Raw genomic sequence first — 16,979 nt, 5'->3', positions numbered from 1 at the left:
ACGATGACTTAAACCCCCCCTAATTCTGTATGCACTGCTATACACCCCTAATTTTTCTATCCTAGGCCATTCGCAACCACCGTAACTTCGCCTCTACAATGCCAGTCAGTATAAGAATCTCCAAAATAATAAAAGTATCTTACAAAAAAATTCTAATACAACAAAACGATAACTTAAACCACCCCTAATTCAGTATTCACTGGTACGCACCCCTAATTCCAATACCTTAAAACATTCACAACTACCCTAACTTCGTGCCTACGATACCGATCCCCAACTAAGTTCCGCAATAATAAAAATACAAAAACTGCCAAGTTTGAAGGGTTGTATCACCCAAACAAATTCGAGACTGGCAAAATGGCGACGCAACGGCGACACCGTATTTCATCTCGTTCGAATGGATCGTATTTCCCCGAATCGGTTTTTCCGAAGGGGGCTGCGAGACAAATAAATTATTGATCAGGCTCGGACCTCGTGCAGCCGGATCCGCCCGGAGAGAATGCGACACGGGTCCGAGAGGCTGATCCCGCGCGATGTCCTGATCCTCGAGGGACCCTCGGAAGAACTTCGGACGCAGGATTTCGAGGCGGGTTGTTCGCGTATTTTCGCGTTCTCTATGTGCCGGAGGGGTGGGGTGGGGGTGGGGGCGGAGACAGCGCGCTTGGTGCTCGCCGGAAAGCTGCGAATGCTTTCATAATGCACTTCGGGTGTCCGGCGAGATACCGGCGGGAGTTCGTCGCCGGCCCAAGGACGCCATTTGTCAAGAAAAGCCGTGACCTTTTCGCGGTATCGTTCGACGATCGACCGCAGACACCGACGCCCTTTTCTTTCCGCTGTTCGACGGTCGTTCGACCCTCGCAATCGCGTTTCACTACAAGCTGCGCCATCCAAGATGGCCTAACTGCATCAATATAGATTAAATTCTTCTATAATAAATCTGAATATTTTTACAACTTTCCATGCTAGTCAAAATTATTTGAAGAATCAATTGACGTTGGCCGAATTATTCGAACAGTGGATTGAAACAATTTGTTGGCCGCTGCAGATGACCTTGGACGACCTTGATCGACCTTGCCAACACAGACGGCACTTGTGTCAGCCGTGTAACCCGGCCATAAGCCGTTCCAACGATCTCCAGGACTCCCCCCGATAGAGATCGAGGTCGTTTCGCGGTTTAGGATTGTTTTTAGCTTTCTTCGTAACCCCCCGCACCTGGCGGAAAAGAGGCACAGAAGGACACCCGACACAAATAGCCACTTTAACGGACACGTATGTATAATTCGGCTGACCCAGATTTGTAATTCGGTGGCACCGGCGATCTGGGTCAATCGCAGCTGCAAAACACGCCGGGTATTATTACAGTCGGCAGGTGTATCGGCCTACCTGAGCGGGGGCGGCACGATTGTTCGTTCTTCGCGCTAGAACATCACTTCAAAATTCAACTAAATCTTTTGCTATTTATTTAGCATCTCACATACTTACACACCTCACTAACGTAGCTATTCCAAGCATTTACGAGCTTGCACAATGCAAGAAAACATGCAAGTTCAAAAGAAAGTAATTGCGTTACTATCCTGTAATTACACTGTCTAATATTTTAGACGATGCTTGTTCCCTTCCCCGGATTGTTATACACTGATGCATATACACTACAAAAAACAATTAATTAATTTTGCCTACAGCCTCCACATCAGAATCCCATCGGTCCGAGGTAGACGGAACTGTGCTGCAAGAATCAGCAAAATTGCGTGGCCGAAATCGAAGAAGAAATATCGTGGAAAACCTGATTAATCGAATCGACGTAATTTCGTTGGCGAATCCGATATCGGCGAGCAGGGTCCATTAACGCAGATTGGCCGGTAATAAAGTTGCAAATGAAACTGCGCATTAACTCGACGTTAGTCCCCTGATGACGTGTAACGTAACTAGCAAATATTGGAGCGGCGTTCTAACAAGACGAGCAGAATCCGCGTTTCTGTATTCTCGGAAATATCCGATTTCTATTTTCATCGGAGGAGAACTTGTTCTTCTTATTATTATCCCCGTTCGGCTTCCGAGGCTTTTAAATATTCAACGGATTCTATTTCCGAGCGACGAGTTTCGGGGATAGGGCTTTTTCCCGATGAAAAAAGAAAAAAGATAAATTGGGATTGCTGGAGGAGACACTCGAACGATCGATCGGGCCGCGCATTTGCCTATTTGCTTTCAATCTTGTAAAGGAGCAAAGGTCACGCGCGCTGCCTGTCAGCCTATTAATCTTTCGAAATTGGGTCATCGTTGTTGTTCGATATTAAGCGACGCGCGGCTAATCTTTTTCCCCCTTGCGGGGATATCGTGGATCCTGCTCTGTTGATCCACCGCGAGAACATGCTCGATCCTCCGGAGCCGTGTTTGGAGACTGCTTTTCGTTTAAAGCTCCCAGAAAATGGCGGACGGTTTTAGCAAAGTGTTCAGCTTCTTCGAACCGACACCGTGTCCAGAACACGGTTTACGCGATAGATTTAAAGGGGAGGTAAGTAATGCGAATGCGTGCAGGCGTGCGCGAGGGGGGTGCGCGTTCTCCGGGACAGAATTAAATTTTTACTCGTCGCAGCGGTATCTGGAGCACGATATTTCCGTCGGAACGCAAACAGGGGAGCCCGCCATCGTGTCCGTAGGCGCGAATCTCGACGCGTTCTGCAGCCTTTTCTTTCCCAGGGACTTTCTCCGTCCCTCCGGCGGCCTTGTTCCTGCCTCCCAGTGTTTCCCGGCGTTCCATTCGCCTCCATTTCCACGTTCCCTTTTCAACCGGCACGGAGAAAAGGCGGCCTAATTCCTCGGTATCTTTCTCGGGCGCGAGTCACTCTTTTTCGTTGCTCTGCGCTTCTGGCTCCACCCCTCCGCGAGCGAGAACGTCGCTGATTTTCGATTACACCGGTCAACAGGAATATTACTCGCAACGAACAATCGAACTGTCTCTTACGAGCTTCCCGATGCTCCAAGTAGTGTTTCCTTATCACCGTCTGTTTTTGAGAAACTCAATTTTGAAATGAAAATCGTACTTGCCGGTTTGAGAATTTTTCTTGCTTCAACCGTGAGAGATATACGGACGATTTTTGCTTAAAATTATTCTGCAGACTCTCCTGAATATAACCACGTATTTTTTTTTTTTTTTTTGAACATTACAAACATTTAAACATATTTAAATAATTTTTAAAGACAGCCAGATTCCTCTATACCTCCTCCAGTGAAGTTTTGCGGTCTTTAAAACATTATTCACTGAAATTTGAACAATTCTAATGTTACAAAAAAATATACCATTGTATTAGGGAGAGTCTACGGAACGATTCCAAGCGAAATTCATTAGCATAGCTTTCACAGTTTCAGCAGGAAAAATTCCTAAAGTCGAAAATGTCCCTTATCTTTCAATATTACCACATCAAAAGTGTCCTAATCCCTTTAAAAATTATTCAAAGGTGTTCAAATGCTCACAAACGTACAGAAAAATATACTATCGTGTCCACGAGAGGGCAGGAAAAATTCTGAAACTTGAATATACGATTTTCGTATAAAAATTATATTCCTAAAGAAAATCGAGAACGGTGGAGAAAAACGATTTGCAAATTCGAAATCGGTATGCGCACTTCCACGGGACAGGTCCGTCGGTTCCAAAACGACGAAAAAAAAAGGGAAAAAAGAGTTGAATTTCGCCGAGCGATATAATTCGTCCGCCGAGGGTAGCGTTCCGCACGCGATCAGTCGTTTTCTAGCCAAGCCCCGTTGATTATCGACCCGCTGTGGCTTATCACCGATTATCAGTTCGCCGGTATAGCCCTGGCTATCCGTCGCCCTATCCCGGCGTGTATCGGCTATCGCCTCGTGTACATCGCCGTCAGCTCGATTATGCTTATATCGCGATAACGCGATTGCCCTCGCGAGAATCGCGAGACCACCTGCGAAATCGACGACGATCGCTTCGATTATCCTTTATCGAGCCCTTCGACAAACAAACGGGAGCCAAGAGCAAACACATCCCGAGCAAGTAAAGAGATTCGACCTGAAGGTCCTCCGTTAGCACCTGAATTGCACGATTAAAAGGTGAGCGGGCCGTTCGTGTAATCTGATAACGATTAACAGATGATTACACAGTTTCAAGGTAGACTTTAGGCTTCGGACGTGAAGTCTGATGATACCTGCACAATATTGCGTCCCCGTAAACTGTATTAGACGCTTGTGAATCATTTAATGTTTCTTCGAATCATCTACCGGCGATTTTATTATTTTTCTAATAGATCCTTCAGTTGCAATTTTAAGCCAACGAATTCAAGGTAGACTTTAAGCTTCGGACGTGAAGCCTGATGATACCTGCACAATATTGCGTCCCCGTAAACTGTATTAGACGCTTGTGAATCATTTAATGTTTCTTCGAATCATCTACCGGCGATTTTATTATTTTTCTAATAGATCCTTCAGTTGCAATTTTAAGCCAACGAATTCAAGGTAGACTTTAAGCTTCGGACGTGAAGCCTGATAATACCTGCACAATATTGCGTCGCGCCGTAAACTGTATTAGACGCTTGTGAATCATTTAATGTTTCTTCGAATCATCTACCGGCGATTTTATTATTTTTCTAATAGATCCTTTCAGTTGCAATTTTAAGCCAACAAATCAGTATAGTAATGAAATAATTTCGTCGAAGATTATTTTGTGAAAAATTATTTCTAAATTCTGTATTGGTATGGTACAATTATTAAAAGTTAACACGCTTCCGGTAGCTAAAGCGTTAATTGCTGTTTGAACGACTCGACGTCTCTAATAATTAGCTATGCGGGACTTTGTGCAAAATAAAAATGTTCAATTGTAAGGTACAGAAATAAAATGAAAATGGCGTAACAGTGTTCCGGAACCGCAGCGGTTTCTCCAGTCAATTTCTACATGTAGAAGGTAACCGGTGAGCTCTGTTTTCCAGCCGCAGAAATAAAAATTGCTGCCTTATCGTTTTTATCGTGCTGTAAAAACCCGGAGTCTCGAACTCGAACGTTCTGACAGGCCGTCGGCCGCAATGGACGTCTAACGAGAATTATGAGTGTGTTTCTCTCCTTTCTGCCACTCTCTTCTGTTAATTCTCTGCCGAGTGTCTCTATCCGGTGGCCTCGATCGAACCGCCGAAGAAGTTCTGGATAGGTGGGCAAAAGCGAGAAAGAAAAGAAAAAGCTCAGTGGGAGGGGGGGGGAGAGAGGTTGCAGGAGAAACTTTCGTTCCGCAAGAAAGGATCGACTTTTCCTTGGTGTGTCTGGTAGGTTTGAAAAAATTTGCTCTGCAGCGTGAATGAAAGAGAGAAGTATAAAGAGAAAGAGAGACAGAGAGAGAGAAGAGAGTTGCACAGTTCTCTACTAGTACGTGGAAAAACGGGATTATCGGAGAACAACGGCGCAAAGCAGTGGCAAACAGAACGCGCCGCGCTCAAAGCGGTAATCAACGGCTACGCGAGTAGCAGAGAGTATTCGGCGCAAACGCGTCGAACATATTGGAATGGAAACGATTTAATTAACCGAATTGAACTGCACGTTCGCAGTATTTCAATTTGAATCTTTCTGGCTCCACGATCAAAGGGCCGAGAGAGGGGGGGAGGGGAGGGGAGGAGAACGCTGAAAAACGATCAACGAATGAAACAGAAAAAACCAAAGGAAGAGAAACGAAACGGTACCCCGAGAACCAGAGAGTCGCCCTTGCATCGAGCACGATCGATATCTCGAGGTAAGTTACGAAGCCTTCTAATACATGTTATATCCACCGCTCCCACACTTCAAACCCCCCTCCCAACTCCTCTTACTTTTTCCCTTATCCATCCACCTTTTCTTTCGTACACCCCGACCTACCCTCACAACGACTCGGGGGAAGCGTTGTCCTCGAGCCGCCCTCTTTGCTATACCAACAACAGACACACCGTGGAAACACCATCAGCTGATTCGTCGATCTCGCGTGACAGATATTGACGAAGGCTACAGGCTTTCTGAGATTACACGAGGTTTTAGAAAGACTTGGGCTAGGCCGCCTTCGAGGTGCAACCTTGGGCTGGATTAACAATCAACGATTTTTCAGCAAGCGTTTCTCAATCTTCACCATCTCAGGCCGTTCTACTTTCAGCGGTACTCGCTTCTCCGGGTTAACCGTTAACGACATGATCTTTTGTCAACTCCGTGATCAACCACAAGATTTTTTAAAAATTGTTTCCTGCGCGACCTTAAGCTTTAATCAATTAATGACTAATGATACCATTTTTAAAAAATTGTTTCCTGGGCTCCGAGACCTTAAGCTTCAATAAATTAATGATCAGTGATACCTTTTTTAAAAAATTGTTTCCTGGGCCGCAAAGCCTTAAGCCTCAATAAATTAATGATTAGTGATACCATTCTTTAAAAATTTTTTCCTGGGATGCGCGACCTTAAGCTTTAATCAATTAATGACTAATAATACCATTTTTAAAAAATTGTTTCCTGGGCTCCGAGACCTTAAGCTTCAATAAATTAATGATCAGTGATACCTTCTTTAAAAAATTGTTTCCTGGGCTGCAAGACCTTAAGCTTCAATAAATTAATGATCAGTGATACCTTCTTTAAAAAATTGTTTCCTGAGCTGCAAAACCTTAAGGTTCAATAAATTAATGATCTGTGATACCTTTTTTAAAAAATTGTTTCCTGGGCTGCAAAACCTTAAGCCTCAATAAATTAATGATTAGTGATACCATTCTTTAAAAATTGTTTCCTGAGCTGCAAAACCTTAAGCCTCAATAAATTAATGATTAGTGATACCTTTTTTAAAAAATTGTTTCCTGGGCTGCAAAACCTTGAGCTCGACCCACTGGATTAGAACTACCAAGGCGATTTTTAAAAAATTGCCACACGGCACGGACGAATCGCCAGCTCCTTTTCGAACATGAAATGAAATAAATCAAAGTTCCACTTTATGGAGATGGCGGTCTGAATTGGTTTTTTGGCCGGAGAAAAGGAGAAACGTAATAAAGGGGCGTCGGCGCGTGAAGGAACGAATTAAGGGGCCATCAATTCGAAACGGGGAATTATGCCGCTTATCCGGGGAAACGAGTTGCTAAAAATGAGAGCTCGAACACTCGGGGGACGGCTGTTTTCCGGTAGAGGGAGCATTGGCCTCGTTACCGTCCCGCAATTTCGCGCTGGGTGATACTTTCGCAAGGGACTTTTCGGGGACCCCGGAGCCTGGAACAGGACGCAACCAGTCAATGAAAGAACCTTCTCTCCTTTGAGCTACGAGGTTGCCGACTGTGGTGGTAGCGGATGGCGGAAAAGGGACGAATAGTTTTGCCTCTTAACGAATTCGGAACCGTGCATATCTCTGACGGTGGAAGAGGCTCCCGCGGAAACTAATTTCGAGTCGAGACTCCACCGGTTCGTGAATAATTTTGGAAGACTGTGCTCGGCTTTCCAGTCAACGGCAATCGCAAGCAACCGAGTCCTAGGGATTCGTGGCTGATATTGATGGTTGTTCTACCCCTTCGATTGTCCCTCTGTTATTCTTGGCCGGGATAAACTGCGAACGATTGGTGTGAACGCCTCGTTTGGATTTATTCATTGGAAAATATTCGGAGAATGGAGACGGTTCGTGAAATCGCTGTTTCAGTGGAATTTTTTAGGAAATCCAATGTACTTTTATGTAGTCAAGTTATTACGAAACGATATGAATATCTATTTCTCTTCTGTTTTTCGCAATTCGCAGTAAACCTACCACTGAACAGTTTCAAATATTATATCACACCATTATTGCAGTTGTAAAAATTGTTTCGTGGCGAAAGTGTCTATAAAAATTGCCCGAGGTCTAAATATTTCAACGCAATTATTAGATTAAGTATTAATACAGAAAAAATTATTTAAAAAATCTGCATATATGTATTTCAAGTGGCATTGACTGTACAGTAAATTTGCAAATATTCATTTCATTTTTTATCAGTTTTTTTACCATAGTATCCTACAGTCTCTTATAAAGAAAATTTTAATTTTCCGAGAATCAGAGTTCTGGAGTGCCAAGAATCATTTCCGTGCGTTTCGGAATAAGTCCGATTGTGTTCTCCAAGTTGCCAGAATTGCAGTTTCCGGTGCATCAGAGTATAATGGAGCTTCGGGGTTCTAAGACTCGAGTTTCCGCGGTTAACAGGAGCAAAGATAGCGTTATCAAAGACGCTCAGGCTCTTTGGGCCGAGAATATCTTGACTGGCACTACTGGCAGCGCCTTAGGATGGCTTATCGATTGTTTAACACGACTTTGCGAAAGCATCGCCAGCCCGGTTTCCAGATAGAGCGCGATCTCTCACTCTCTCCCACTCTCTCTCTCTCTCTCCTGGACACAACCGGATAATGGAGGGTGTCCTGGGTTAGGTCAGAGTGGCAAGAAACTTTTCAGTCCACAGTACATTCCGCTCGACAAGCCCCCGTGACCGGGTTAAAAGGATGCCACTTAGGGGATCGTCCCGTGGACAAACCGAATCGATTCGGCTGTCCATTATAGAAAGTATAACCCCTCCTCTTCCTCCTCTATAGTTAGCGCGAACGATCGAATATTAAAGATGCTCTCCCCGACGACGAACTTCGTCGTCCGCTTTAATCCGCTGTTCCTACAGGAAACTGGGACTTGTATATTTTCGGGAGCAAAATGTGCAGCTGACTCTTGCAACGACTGCATTATTGCGCGTTTACGTTTGCACAGGAGGTTCGAGCATTCTCATATTAAGAATGCAGGGGTTGTGTAAATCTTTGAGTAGACTACATCGATACGCGTCGAACATTTATATCTCGAGGATGACCAATGTATCTCATTCTACTAACAGCTGCATCAATGCTTATTAACCATTGTCGCGTGGTCCACATTGTACACTGTCCAGGAGATCTGGACATTTTTATTTCGAGGACACAGAGCTTGTGTAAATCTTTGAATAGCTACATTAACACGCGCCGTTCACCGTTAGACACTGCTCAGAGAATTGAGTCGATTTGTATTTTGAGAATAAAGGATTTATCCAAATTTTGGTATAAAAATTCTATGAGATAGGAAATAGAAAATTCTATGAAAGCAATTAATTTATTCAGCGAAATCGAGTCGATTTATATTTTGAGAATAAAGGATTTATCCAAATTTTGGTATAAAAATTCTATGAGATAGGAAATAGAAAATTCTATGAAAGCAATTAATTTATTCAGCGAAATAAAAATCGAGAAGTGAAAGTGCCCTTTCACCCTCCCGAATTTCATAGATCCTAGCCATTTGCTGGGAGTAGGGTTGACATTGATTGAATGTTAATATTAATGTGCTTGAATCCTCCTAGCGATCAGGGAATTGAGACACACGATGACATAAAATACCCGAAACCAAGCTAACTATGCCGGGCAGACATTTTCAACGAAGGAAGAACAGTTTCTTTAAACTTCCATCGCGGAGCAATAACATCGAACGGACCAACAGCTCTCGAACAGCATTTCGCAAAGATGCATATTCCCGTAGCATCGGAAGGGCATTAAAAATCGATTCTCGAGAACACAATCTCACCCGGACATTTAATCCAACGGTTAGTACACCGAGATCACGATCCACGGATAGCAACTAGCGATCTGAAACGATCACTATCATCCAGGAAAAGCCAATGGAACGGTCGAACAGGACATTTACCGGGGAATCAATTCGGGGATCTCGCGCGTAAGAGGTTTCTTTAGCGGAATTTGAAATCAGCATCTCGCGATCGTAAATTATGAAGAAGCGGGTTGATAGGGTTTTCGGGTTGGAAAACGTCGAAATAGGTGGAAAAGTTCGGTTTACACGGGGATTTATGCGTCGGAATCGGCGTCGGTGGATTCGAGAGAGAGAGAGAGAGAGAGAGAGAAAGAGAGAGAGAGAGAGACGCCTCGGGCCGAGTCGGTTTGTCGAAGCCGAAGCCGAGGCCGAGGCTATCGATTCGGTTCGATTGCCGAAAAATGGTAATGCGGTCGGGCAGAACGGCAGCCAGGGCTTCCCTCCCCAGGAAGGACGTCTCAATTTCGATGCTACGTGCCGGCGGAATGCGAAACGAGGCCACTCCACGCCGCCGGACGGAATCTTCTCGATGATGCCGAGACCGGTTCGACGCGCAACCCGAAATTTCACAGTTAAATCCCTTGCTGATAGAGAACCGACCCCCCACCCCCGCTCCTGGAACGTACTTTGCCTTGACACACGACTGCATCCGCGAAAATGTCGGCCCAGGTATGCACTCTTTCGCGAAACGATTCCTGCACGAGTCTCGCTGGCAAATCGATGAGCAATTAACCCTCAACGGTCCAGAAGTGTTTCAAGTTTACTCGCCGCTGAGGTTAGGGTTAGGTGCCGTTTTCGAGACCGCGTGGCCCGATTCTCTGGTTTCGAGGCTCGATCGATCGGTCTGACTTTTCCTCAGCCGATCGGTACCACCGAGTCATCGTTGACACGATCATTTGCCAGGCCCGTGCCCATTTCTCCCGTGCTCGCTCCCTTACCGCTCAGCTTGATAAATGCGTGTGCCGCGCGACCCCGTAATTAATGGCGGAGGTGATACGTCGCTGTCTGATTATGCGGATAGGCTTAGCCCCGACGCAATGAATCATGGACGCCTGCGAGTGGCGCGTTCTCTCCCTTCCAACCACCGTATATTTTGCGGCGTCGATACATCCGACGTTTTCCTTCGTGAATTACAACGGAGTCTACCGAGGCATTCTCTTCGAAATTCGAACGCGTCTGTTCACCTAATTCTGAAGACAAACTCGAACAAGACTGTTCACTCGATAGTTTTATTCTGTGTCGAATGCTGCTCCAGAAAAAGATTCCTCGAATGTCTTCTAGAAATGGACAACATGTCGGTATAGGTTGTTTTAGTAAGACGTGCTCCAGTGAGAAGCTTCTCCAATGTATGGTCAACATGTTCAAACAGATCGTTATAGTAAGACGTAGTAGACCAGTGAAAGATTTCTTGAATTTATGGTCAACATGTTCGGATAAATTGTTTGAATAAGAAACATGCTCTACAGTAAAATTCTTTGGATGCCTTGTCAAAATGTTTAGATGGTATGTTTGACGAAGACATGCTATGTGAATTATTGTAATGTAAACAATTTGTGCATAAATTATACACGAATTGAAAGCTGGATCTCTTGCAGAATTGGGTGTCAATTGCAATCGAATTAAATTCTCGAAATACAAATACTGAAATTTCTTGAATAACAAGGCTCAAATCGCATCGTGCACGGGGGATGATTAGTTCAGCAGAGGTCTCAAAAGATTGAAGCATCAAAAGTTGCAACCCCCAGCTAAAGAATTACCCTGCCCACAGATAATTTTTATTAGAGGTCTCAAAGACTAAATCACAAAAATTTGCAACCCCCAGCCAAGGAATTACCCTGCCCAGAGATAATTTTTATTAGAGGTTCTGAACTTTAAAGCTTGAAAATGTGCAACCCCCAGCTAAAGAATTACCCTGCCCACAGATAATTTCCATCAGAGCTCTCAAAGCTTAAATCACAAAAATTTGCAACCTCCATCTAAAGAATTACCCTGCCCACTGATAATTTCCATCAGAGGTCTCAAACTTTAAAGCTTGAAAATTTGCAACCCCCAGCCAAGGAATTACCCTGCCCACAGATAATTTGTATCAGAGGTTTTGAAGTTTAAAGCTTGAAAATTTGCAACCCCCAGCTAAAGAATTACCCTGCCCACAGATAATTTCCATCAGAGGTCTCAAACTTTAAAGCTTGAAAATTTGCAACCCCCAGCCAAGGAATTACCCTGCCCACAGATAATTTTTATTAGAGGTTTTGAACTTTAAAGCTTGAAAATTTGCAACCCCCAGCTAAAGAATTACCCTGCCCACGGATAATTTCCATCGGAGCTCTCAAAGTTTAAATCACAAAAATTCGCAACCCCCAGCTAAAGAATTACCCTGCCCACAGATAATTTCCATCGGAGGTCTCAAACTTTAAAGCTTGAAAATTTGCAACCCTCAGCCAAGGAATTACCCCGTCCACAGATAATTTTCGTTAGAGGTTTGAAACTTTAAAGCTTGAAAATTTGCAACCCCCAGCTAAAGAATCTAAAAAATGGTTCCAATTACGAGATCCACAAATCAGAACAACAAATCTCTGTCTAAAATATTTCGGTAAAAACGTGGAACGAGATTGAAAAGAAGGGAAAAACAGGGTATGCGTGACTTTAAGAAGTTCGACAGCCTCTCCGCGAGTTAAAAGAGTTTTCGATCAGGGAGGAAAGTAGTTTACGCTGGTGATTAGTGGCAGAAGGTGTTCCAAGGGAAAAGAGAGACGTCGAGGGAGGCGGGAGGGGCGGGGTGCGCGCGGAGATTAAAAGAGAGGTTCGATCCCGCAGGAAATTAATTTGAGGCGACCGGCTAAGAACCGGGACCCGGGGTAGCGGAAACTTCTCCTCGCCGAAGAAATTTCAGGGATCCGAGAGTATCAGAGCAAGCCCGACGCGATCTTCTGGCCGAGCCAGCTAGCTTCCGCGAATAATTCGCGCGGCAACTTTCGGGCTTTAAATATCAATTGAACTTGGAGAATTCGCATCTGCATACTACGAGGAAACATGCTGCCGTTGCAGCGATATAGAAACAGATCGAGAGGAAGGGAGCGAGAGAGGGAGGGATACGGAAAGTTTAGGTTTCCAGGAGTTCGTCACGATGCGAGATAAACGACCAGGCTCGCTTGATATGCTACAAGAGACGCAGATAAGGGCCGAAGCCTTGAATAATTAATTCGAAGACGTTCCGCCAGCCAGGGAACAAGAAGACGCTCGGGCACGGAACAGGGAAAACGAAGGAAAAGAAACACGATCGTGGGAGTTCGCTGACCTTCGTCCGTCTTGCTCCGACCTTCGTAACCTACAGAGCCACCCTCCCTTCGTGCATTCATCGACGAGACCCTAACACCCTCGCAGGCGGAATCGAACTGGGGGATGTAAATACGGACACCGGAGCAGAATCTCGATGTTGTTGTTCGTTTCTGTGTCCATTGCGACCCGTGGAAATCGTTGGAAAAATTTTGAAAATATTCCAGCATTGTCCTAACACGATTCTTAGTTGATCTATTTGCTGTATCGTTTTGAAGATTTTTACTGCTCGAAGAAACACGCATATCGATGAAGAATACTTTTCCTGTCTAGATCTTACGAACTGCTAAAAATTATATAAATTATAAAATTGTATGAAAATGTTCTAGGTCGAGAGAACTGTTTTAATTTTGGAATTAAAATAGCTTCGAGTGCAAAGGGTTAAAAAAACCCTAAAATCCTTTTCGGACCATTCGTTATTTACCTCCACCGACAAATTCAGCGAAGAAAGAGCTACAACAATGCACCGAGTGCACTGCATCCTATGCACCCGATGTAATAGCAACGGAACCTGGCAAGCCTATGTCGAAGAATTTCGCAAATGGTAACGCAGCAAAAATCGCGGGACCTTGAGCCAGATTGGAAGATGAGAAAACGCAAAGTGAGGATTGCATTGATCGGAGCCGATGATGAAATTGGACATCGAGAGGAGGATGATCCGGAAGCCCGTGTCCCCACCGATGCATCGACGAGGCCCGTCAAAGCTCGTGCATCAGAGAAATGGTTCCCTTTTAACTGCCACTCAATTTAAGAACCTCCCGAACGTGCATTTCCCTAATGGAACCAGTTTCCACGGGGTCTGGGATGGTGGGTTGGGGGCGGCCGAGCGAACGGCAACGGCAACGGCAACGGCACCGGATACGTTAGCATAATATTGAAACGGCCGGAAATGCAATTTCAGCCTTCCGTATCCGTTCCCCGTTTTTCGCAAACAGTGCGCACGCCGGAGACGACGGCTCTCGTAAAGAAAGAGTCGCTTGCGAAAAAGGGGAAAAAAAAGAATGAAAAAGAAGGAACCGGGCCCCGAGTTTTCCACGGTGTTTACGTTGTGTCCCGTACCATTTAATAGACTATTTACTGCGTGGGGGATATGAATATTTCCCTTTACCTGCGACCGTGATACCGGAGCTCGTGGGGCGGAGACTGAAAAAGGATTTTTCTCCATTGAAATAGTTTTTCTATTAATATATCGTTGCACCAAATTTAGTTTCAAATTGTCGAGATTGTGAATGATTAGACTGCGGATTTTTATGCGTAATCAAAATTCTTCTTGACAATTCCAGCACACAGAAACCAAATAGGAATTTTTTCTATAGAATTTTCGATAGAAATTCAAATTCTTTTAATCTCCTCACTTTCTGACTAAAATCGTGGACTGCCTCGATTAATAAGCGCAGTGTTATTAGTTTTAATAGGCAGTACAAAACGGACCGAAAGGGTACCGTGTATCATACATCCTGAATTTTCGAATTTCACCGAATTAGTTCGATTTCATGGAATTTTCGAGGTTGCAGGTTTGGCAAATTGACAATTTTATGATTGCGAAGAATAGTGCGGCAAGCTTACGAGTTGAAAGAGGAGTCAAGACGTGTCAAGGTTCTGTATAGAACGAGGAGAACAGTGCACTATTGTGAACCGTTGTGTAAGAGTGAAACGATACAGCGCATGGAGTATTACTTAGAAAGTAACACAGATTTGTTTGAACTACATGCTACCATTGATCTATATAGTATCGAGTATTTATTTAGCAACATAACCTGCTGTTTCCATCATCTACATTTTCTAACCAGTGATAAACTAGGTATACGAACTAATTCGACACCTAGTCTTCCTAAATTATTCATTTAAAAATAATCCAAACATATTGCAGACTTGAAAACGATCTCTCTCGTTTCCTATATAGTTGTGCCATTTTATAGGTGACCGACGGACCTACATTTACAGCAATTAATTAACCAAAGAGGTCACCAATGGACCTACTTTCAGAAGTCTTCTCGAACACAAAATTCTCCATGTGTCACGGAGAAATTAAAGCTAGCAGACGCGAGTGTTGTGACATTCGAGTTGTCATAAGCATCAAACAATTAATCGAAAGAGCTCAGAGGCACTGTCTCACGTTTCTCGGACGTGGAACGAGAGACAGCGTAATTTGGATTGCAATTCGTCGGTATTTTTGCAGTGGGACTCGCGGGACGTTTAAAAACGCATTAAAGAGCCAGGTCGAAGAGAACGGTGAGTACGTGCGACCGTTTCGAAAATGAAAATCGCTCGTGCGGAGGCTCGCGCGTTTCGAAACGCAGCCCGTCTGCTGGAGGGGGTTGGGAAAGAAAGAGAGAGAGAGAGAGAGAGAGATTCGGTGTGACCGGGGGTTGCCGCGGGAGGGAGAAAGTATCGAGAGGGAAGTGCAAGGTCATGGGGGTTGGCGCCGACACGGGGCCACACTTGGAGGAGCGTCCTCGCGGAGGAATCGCCGCGGGGAGACTTTGACGAGGGGTGCATCGAGGAGTTCTCGGCCGGGAAAACCGAGCCGAGAGATCGATCAGGGAGGCCTGCAAGCAGCGGCCTAACCCTTGCTTGCGTTTTATCGAGCCGTCGCGACAACGACGACGACAACGACAACGACGACAGCAAACGAGCGCGAGCAAGACAGACAGACAGATCGAGAGCAAAAGCGAAAGAGAGACAGCGTGGGCACGGGGTTAAAAAAGTGTGTAACTCTCGTTCTGTCGCGAGCGAATTTTCGCCACGCGTTTCCGCGTGAAAATCGACCCCGAGAAAAATAACAGGGGTCGCGCGGCAGGGTCGGTATCGATCGAGAACACCGCGGAAAAACGTGCGAGGTTGTTGACTCTGAAAGAAACGAGCGACAGGCCGCGCGCGCGGCAGGGAAAGAAGAAAAGACTGGGAAAACGAAGTGCAAGAGAGATGGATAGAGATAGAGAGGGAGAAAGAGAGAGAGAGAGAGAGAGAGAGAGAGAGAGAGAGAGAGGTAGGTGCAGAGTGAGGGAGAGAAAGAGGGGTGCAGAGACATCCAGGACGAAACCGGGCTGCAGTCGCGACCGGGAAAAGATAATTCTTCGAAAGGGACTCACCTTGGCTGCCAGATGATTCCGCGGGACGGAGAGGCTTCGTCGGAACCGGATCGAGAGAAGAGGGTCTCGCTCGGAAAACAGTGTACTACCGGCGAGGAGGACGACGACGACGTCCGTACGAGTCTCACGTTTAGACTACGTGCGTCTCCCCGGTCGTCGACGACGACGGCGGCGGCGGCGGCAGCGGCGTCGGCGTCGCTGTTGCTGATCGGATGGTGGCGGTGGTGGTGGTAAACGGCGCGCCGGTGGTGGTAGTTTGGCGGCGGTGGAAATCGACGGTGGTGGTGGTGGTGGTAGAAACGGGTAGTGGTGGATACCCTTTCCGCGTCCTCTCTGGACAGAGCGAGAGGGGAGGGCTGGCTGAAGAGAGACGGGGAGAGACCGACGAGATCGAAGTCTCGTGGCAAACGGTCGTGGACTGAGTGAACCCGAATTCCGACTGAGGCGGCAGAGTCGCCGAAGAGCCGACGCTCGCGTCGCCACGCGGAGGGTTGCAGCGTTACCATCGATCCATCGAGAGTGGTATGGGTTGCGCGGCTTTCCCGATGGGGGTGGGGCGTTGGGGGGCGAGGAGGGGCCGAGCGACGGAGCGGGGACTTGGGGGAGGAGAGGGGGAACCGCTCGGAACCCGATCGTCGGCCGTTCGACCGTTCCCGCGGTTCCTGGAGGGGGCAGCGGCGCCCGAGTCGGAAAGAGGGCGGGGCGAACGCGCTCCCGGCTCTCTTACTCCCTGCTCCGAGAGTTCGCTCCCTCTCTCCCTCTCCCGAGAGCCAGCCAGCTTTTACCCACAGAGGGGAGAGGGGACCGCGTGCATCTTTCCTAACCTCTACAACCCCCCACCCCCCGCAGCTAAACCACCCTTCTCCGTAGAAGTCTGTGTTTCTCTGTGTTTCGCGCACTCTTTCCTCGTTCTTCGACCGGCTTCCTGTGTAGAGGGGACGGGTCTCTCGGTGCTTTTTTGACTGTCCCGGCTCGGTGTT

At 46.1% G+C, this 16,979-nt stretch overlaps 1 protein-coding gene across 1 annotated transcript in view; it reads right to left on the bottom strand.

Annotated features, from left to right (window-relative positions):
- Cpx (synaptic transmission protein complexin) overlaps nucleotides 1-16,406 on the bottom strand; it is a 362,562-nt gene extending 346,156 nt beyond the window's left edge. Inside the window, exon 1 of the mRNA XM_076794804.1 lies at nucleotides 16,000-16,406. The gene's annotated coding sequence lies outside the window, so the exon portion shown is untranslated. The remainder of the gene's footprint in view (nucleotides 1-15,999) is intronic.
- Between the last annotated feature and the right edge of the window lie 573 nt (nucleotides 16,407-16,979).

Source organism: Halictus rubicundus, chromosome 10, assembly GCF_050948215.1.
Source record: "Halictus rubicundus isolate RS-2024b chromosome 10, iyHalRubi1_principal, whole genome shotgun sequence".
NCBI lineage: Eukaryota > Metazoa > Arthropoda > Insecta > Hymenoptera > Halictidae > Halictus > Halictus rubicundus.
Note: the sequence above shows the minus strand (reverse complement) of the source record. Positions and strands in the feature narration are given on the sequence as shown.